This window comes from Neovison vison, chromosome 6 (genome assembly GCF_020171115.1).
Source record: "Neovison vison isolate M4711 chromosome 6, ASM_NN_V1, whole genome shotgun sequence".
Lineage (NCBI taxonomy): Eukaryota > Metazoa > Chordata > Mammalia > Carnivora > Mustelidae > Neogale > Neogale vison.
The window spans coordinates 118,059,453-118,066,038 of record NC_058096.1 but is presented as its reverse complement, the minus strand read 5'-3'; positions in this window follow the sequence as shown (position 1 = coordinate 118,066,038).

Sequence of the window (6,586 nt, the reverse complement as noted above, 5' to 3'; positions counted from 1 at the left end):
CTCCTGGGTTTGAGGTTCTGTACTCATGCAAATCCTCATGTAGGGCCTTGTCGAAGATAGTGGGCGAATTCTTGAACCCTTGGGGAAGTCTTGTCCAGGTGAGCTGACTTTGGAATCCTTCCTGTGGGTCAGACCACTCAAAATCAAAAAGGTGCTGAGAATTCCTTTGCTAAAGACATGTAGAAAAAATGCATCCTTGAGATCTAAGACGGTATACACAGTTCTTTTGGGGCCCAGGAGGGAGAGTAGGGTATAGGGGTTAGGCACTGTCGGGTGGATATCTTCAACCCATTTGTTAACTTCCCGCAAGTCCTGGACGGATTGGTACTCCCCAGTCTCTGCCTTCTTGATGGGCAGCAAAGGTGTGTTCCATGGAGATTTGCAAGAAACTAGGATCCCGTCTCCTCGGAGGTGGTTAATGTGTTTTCTGATCCCTTCCTTTGCTTCCCAGGGAAGGGGGGTACTGCCAAATGCGAACAGCCATAGCTGTCGCCTTTAATTGTACCACCACTGGAGGTTGTTCCTTGGCCAAGCCAGGGAGCCTCCCTTCTGCCCAGACCTCAGGAAACTCATCCTGTAGGATTTGGAGAAGGCTCTCCCACTTTGTCTCCTCTGGTTTTGAGACTGGCTCATAAAGGAGGTATTCATCTACTGCTGCCATAAGCACTTGTACAGTGGGTTGTCTCAAGGTTACAGTCATGCCTCCTTCCGAGAACTGAATGCCAGCTCTTAACTTGTGGAGGAGATCTCTTCCCATCAAGTTATATGGGGCATTAAGGAGGACCAAAAATTGATGTTTAACTATTCCTGAGGCCAAATTTAAAGTCCTTTCTGTTGCCCATTTATGTGTCTCTGTGCCATTTGCTCCTTGTACCCAGACTTCCTCTCCAAGTAGTTTTCCCATAGGTTTAAGTAATGATGAAAATTGGGCTCCTGTATCCATCAAAAAAAATCAACGGATTTCCCCTCAACTTTAATTTTTACTCCAGTGGCCAGCATTGCCGTCTACTTTTGGGGGCACTCCATGGCCCAATGTCCTTTTTCCTTACAGTAAGTGCACTGATCTAAATCTAAGTCTTCCCACCTGCCTTCTCTGTGCTTAGGCTTTTCCTTCCATTTACTATCCCCTACCCATCTCCTCCCCGCCTCATGTAATGCCAAAACCTTAACCAGTTTTTTTTCTCTGTTTTTCATCCTCTTGTGCATCCCTGTTGTTAAACACCTTTTCTGCTATTCCCACTAACTCAGTCAGATTCTTCCCTTCAAATCCTTCAATTTTCTGAAGTTTCCTATATCTGGGGCTGACTGACTGACAAAGCAAGATTGTCTAAGTGAGCCATCGTGCAACTTCCCTGAAGTTTACCTCAAGTTGTCTAGCTTAAGTAAACAAACATTTAAAGACAATCAAATCTAGAATTTAACATCCATAAAAGTGTGTTATTAAAACATAATTTTTCTCTCTAAATAACCCTCGTTTTCAGAGATAGCCAAATCAGGACTAATTTATTTGAAAAACAAGTCCAGTTTTAACAAGCTTGGCCTAATTATTTACAGAAGCTCAGCAAAAACAGTGAGGGATCATATAAATCTTTTAGAATCTGCTCTGCTGGAACTTCTCGTAAGGAATCTCTAGGTTGAACTTATGATAGCCTCTCCAGGCCAGAAGCCAAGCTACATACTTGCCATCAGACATGCCTGCAATACCTGTCAATTTGGGCAAATTCCTCTTCCTGAGGCCTCCAAAGAATCCTGAAGTTCCTGCACCTGCCAGGAAGTAACATCCTTTACTCACCTGGTGAGGCTGCTGGCAACTCTGTAAGCAAGGTTATCAGGCCAACAGTTCCAAAGGGCTTTACGGTTCCAGGTTTTATAAAGTCAGCCTTAGTTCCTTTAAGCTGTCTAGTCATATCTGAGTCTTTTTTTTTTTTTTTTAAGTATGCAGATAATGGGCCGCCTGGGTGGCTCAGTGGGTTAGGCCGCTGCCTTCGGCTCGGGTCATGATCTCAGGGTCCTGGGATCTAGGCCCGCATCGGGCTCTCTGCTCAGCAGGGAGCCTGCTTCCTCCTCTCTCTGCCTGCCTCTCTGCCTGCTTGTGATCTTGCTCTGTCAAATAAATAAATAAAATCTTTAAAAAAAAAAAAAGTATGCAGATAATGAGTTTACTAGGTTTCCCTCCCATCGTGAATGATGTCGCAGACAAAGGGAGGGGGATCTTTCAGATGCAGTCCTGCTCGCGTCCCTTGTGGGAACTTAGGTGCGTCTTAGCTAAGGTCTGTCCGTATAAACCCCGGACCAGACTACTCCATGGAGTAGATGACTGTTATGCCATATGACGCCCCGTGAGACTCAGGGTGCAGCCCACTCAGACTCTGTAGCGGAAGCGGTGGAGGCATACAGACACATTCACAGTCAGGCACTCTTCAGATTCAAACAGGTTGGACATCCTCCCCTTTGGGTATCCCGGGCTAATGGGAGGTGATCAGTCTCCCCTTCCATTCTTTTACGAATGGATTTAGCTCTGACAGTGGCCTCGGGGCTGTTTTTCTCTCTTTTCACATATCTCCTACTTTTTACATACAGAGTTGCTTTTCTCATTTCCATCAGTCTTAATTACACTTAACAGAATTTTGTACTCTTAGAAATACCTTAACCTCTACTGAAGACTAAATATAAACCAATTGTGAGTTGTTACAACAGAATTCTTTAGATGGCAAATTTATCAATCAGTTAAACATAGAATGTGTTCACCAGGAGATTTCAAAAGCACAAACCCAGTTCCAGCAGCCAACACTCTAGCATTTTATCCCATTTGGTTAAGACCTAGGTGTCCAACAAATCTAATTCCATTTGTCATTCAAGCAACCCTTCACAGTTTCAGGTTACCAAAGACTTCGGAAGCCACTTTAACAATTACCCATTAAAACCTTGAGACGGACAAATAACCATCTCCACTTCAGATGTCATGCTCTCCTGCCAGCAAGGGGGAGGGACTAGGCAGTCCACGTCGGGCCAGAGAAGGCAAGGAATTCTCTGAAACAAAGGGAGTTTCAGCAGCTGCTTGGGAATATTCCTTAAAGTCTCTGTCTTGAGGTCGGTTCATCCCGCAGTGCCAGTTCTGCTTACCAAAAGTGGCCCACTAGGCACTCATATTCCACGCCCAGCTCCAATGAGCATCAGCATTGGGCACCTTAACCGGGCATTAGACTAACCCCAGTTGGCTCCAGACATAGCCCTTAACACACGAAATGAGTGAGCAAGAAGCCTCACATCTATTATGAGGAACGGAGAGATGAAAGTCAGAGTCCCCTTACTCTCTGCTTGCCCCATTCCTTCAATCGTAACAAACAACACAACAGACAACAAAAGGACCAGGCAAAGACAAGCAGGCCCAACGATTCTTACCCATGACCCGCCACTGGTGGGGGCTTTCTTTATCCCCCAACTTCCCAGGGGGAGTCGAACTCCCCCAACTGCCCAGGGGGAGTCGAACCCCCTCCAACAGCCCAGGGGGACTTGAACCCCCCCCAACCGTCTAGGGAGACTCGAACCCCCCGTCGACCTACCAGCAGAGGGATGGGGCATCCCTGCATCCACTTCAGCCCTGGGGAGCATGGCTGCATCTAGCTTATCCCCAGTGGGCCATACCCTGGAGCTGCAACCAGACAGACAGGTAGGATCCCATGATCCCGTGATCTTACCTCCGGAGGCTTTTCCCAAAAATTCCGATGCTGGCCCAGTTCTCATCATTTGAATCCGGGTGCTCCCTCCAATGTGAGGATCTGTAATCAAAGGAGCGAGCCTGATACAAAGCGAAGGTCAAGCAAAGATTCATTTCGCGCCAAGCATCGAGAATCAAACTGACTCTCTTGCAAAGAGGGGGCCCCTCTCAGCCTCACAAACTAACTTTTTTTTTTTTTAAAGATTTTATTTATTTATTTGACAGACAGAGATCACAAGCAGGCAGACAGGCAGGCAGAGAGAGGGAGAGGAGGAAGCAGGCTCCCAGCCAAGCAGAGAGCCTAATGTGGGACTCGATCCCGGGACCCTTGAGATCATGACCTGAGATTAAGGCAGAGGCTTAACCCACTGAGCCACCCAGGCACTCACTTTTTAAAAATTTTTATTTTTTTATTTTTTAAAGATTTTATTTATTTATTTGACAGAGAGTGTCGCCCTCGACCTGCAAGGACAACAAGAAGCCCCGGTTCAGATGTATCTTCTCTCCCTTTATTTTTGCAAGTCTACACACTTATATACGTTTACATGACCAATCAGCGAGCAAGGTGACCAATAAGGGGCCAAGCAATGGGGAGAGCCAATGAGAGTCCTGTTACTATGCTGATTAAATTTGAAACAGCCAATGACTATGTTCTCCTTTAGGCGGGCTTCACCAGAACGTTCGTTGTTTACTTGCAGCGAATTTTGCTGGCAGTGAGCCAAACGCCATCTTGTAATGGTGGGGACTTTCCCAGCCGGAGGCGGTCCCCGACAAGAGAGAGACACAGTGAGAGAGGGAACACAAGCAGAAGGAGTGATAGAGGGAGAAGCATGCTTCCTGCCGAGCAGGGAGCTTGGTGGAGGGCTCGATCCCAGAGCCCTGGGATCATGACCCGAGCTGAAAGCAGACACCTAAGGACAGAGCCATGCAGTTGCCCCCCAGCTTTTTTTTTTTTTTTTTAAGATTTACCTATTTATTAGTGGGAGATGGGAGAGGCAGAGGGAAAGGGAGAGAATCTCAACCAGACTACTTGCTGAGGGTGGAGCCTGATATGGAGCTTGATCCCATGACCCTGAGATCATGAACTGAGTAGAAACCAAGAGTCCAACACTTAACCAACTGAGCCACCTAGTCACTGTGTCCTCTCTATGCTGATATTTGGTAAATGCTACCAGGAAGAAAGCTATGGAAATTGTAGGGCTCACTTCATTTTTCTCCCCTTCTCTCAGTAATCAGTGTACTGTGCTGCCTGTGGTCCAATGACTGAAAATAACTATTTCACACTTGTTATGTTAGGTCCATGATCAAAGGAGTGAGACTGATATATATATATTTTTTAGATTTATTTATTTATTTATTTGACAGAGAGATCACAAGTAGGCAGAGAGGTAGGCAGAGAGAGAGAGAGGAGGAAGCAGGCTTCCCACAGAGCAGAGAGCCTGATGCGGGTCTCAATCCCAGGACCCTGAGACCATGACCTGAGCCAAAGGCAGAGGCTTTAACCCACTGAGTCACCCAGGTGCCCCACACAGACTAACTTTTATAGAGTAAAGTCCATGTGGTTGAGCCTGGCCACACACAAGGTGGCCAATGAGATTGTAACACACAGAGAAAGTTGCATAGTCATGCTAGGACACACACTGGTGGCCAATTGAATTACAATTCACCCTATAGTAGATATTTGAACTAGCCTATTACCTTGGTCAGAATTGGCGCCCAAAAGGCACCCAAAAGACGCCCAAAAGGCTGGGCCCACATTTTTAGGGAGTTAGTGATTGGATGTCTCCACCTGGCCTGACCTGACCTTGTATTTGGGCTCTGTTACCTGGAACTGGTTGACTATATTTTACTAGTTTCCGGGACTTGCTTTTAAGTAAGTCCCCTGGTGGGGGGCAGGGTCAGTTTAAGTTATACTGAATAAACAACAAAATGGCTGTTCAACCGAGATGGAGCCGCTCTGGCTAAATAGGCCATTACAGTTATAGTTATCTAGTTGTATATGATGGGAGGTTTAGTCTGATACCAGTTACTCTGTCATAGCTAGACGTGTGTATTTTTCTTTTAAGATTTTTTATTTTGTTTTATTTTATTTGACAGACGGAGATCACAAGTAGGCAGAAAGGCAGGCAGAGAAAGGAAGGAAAGCAGACTCTCTTCCGAGCAGAGAGCTCGATGCCGGCTCGATCCCAGAACCCTGGGACCATGACCCGAGCCGACCGCAGAAGCTTTCACCACTGAGCCACCCAGGCTCAGTGTGTATTATTTTTTGACTGGTTCCTTTTTGCCCAATATTATGTTTGTAAGACTCACGCTTTTTAAAAAAAATTTTATTTTAAAAAATGTATGTATGTATGTATTTACTTATTTTTAAGTATTCTATACCCCCAACGTGGGGCTCGAACTCACAACCCCTAGACCAAAAGTCACATGTTCTGCTAAGTCAGCCAGGCACCCCTCATGCTTGTTGAGTGAAATATTTAGCTCACTTTTTATTTCCGTTTGGTATTCCATAACAGAATATATCACAATTTACTTATACATTCTATTGTTGGACATTTGAGTAGTTTTCATTTTGGAGCTATTCTCAGTAATACTGCCATAAACATTCTTGTACCTGTCTTTTGGTACATGAATTCCTGTTGGGTATAGATCTAGAAATGGAATTGCTGGATGGGTTATGTACATTGTCAGGTTTACATGTACTGCCAGTTAGTTTTACAAAATAGTTGCACCAATTTTCATGCTCATGTATAGAGACCCAGTGACTCCATGCTTCAGCATCTGGTACTGTCAACTTTTCCAATGTTAGGCATTCTGGTGGGTGTGTTTTAGCTTATACTTTCCAGTGTCCAATGAAGTTGATCACCT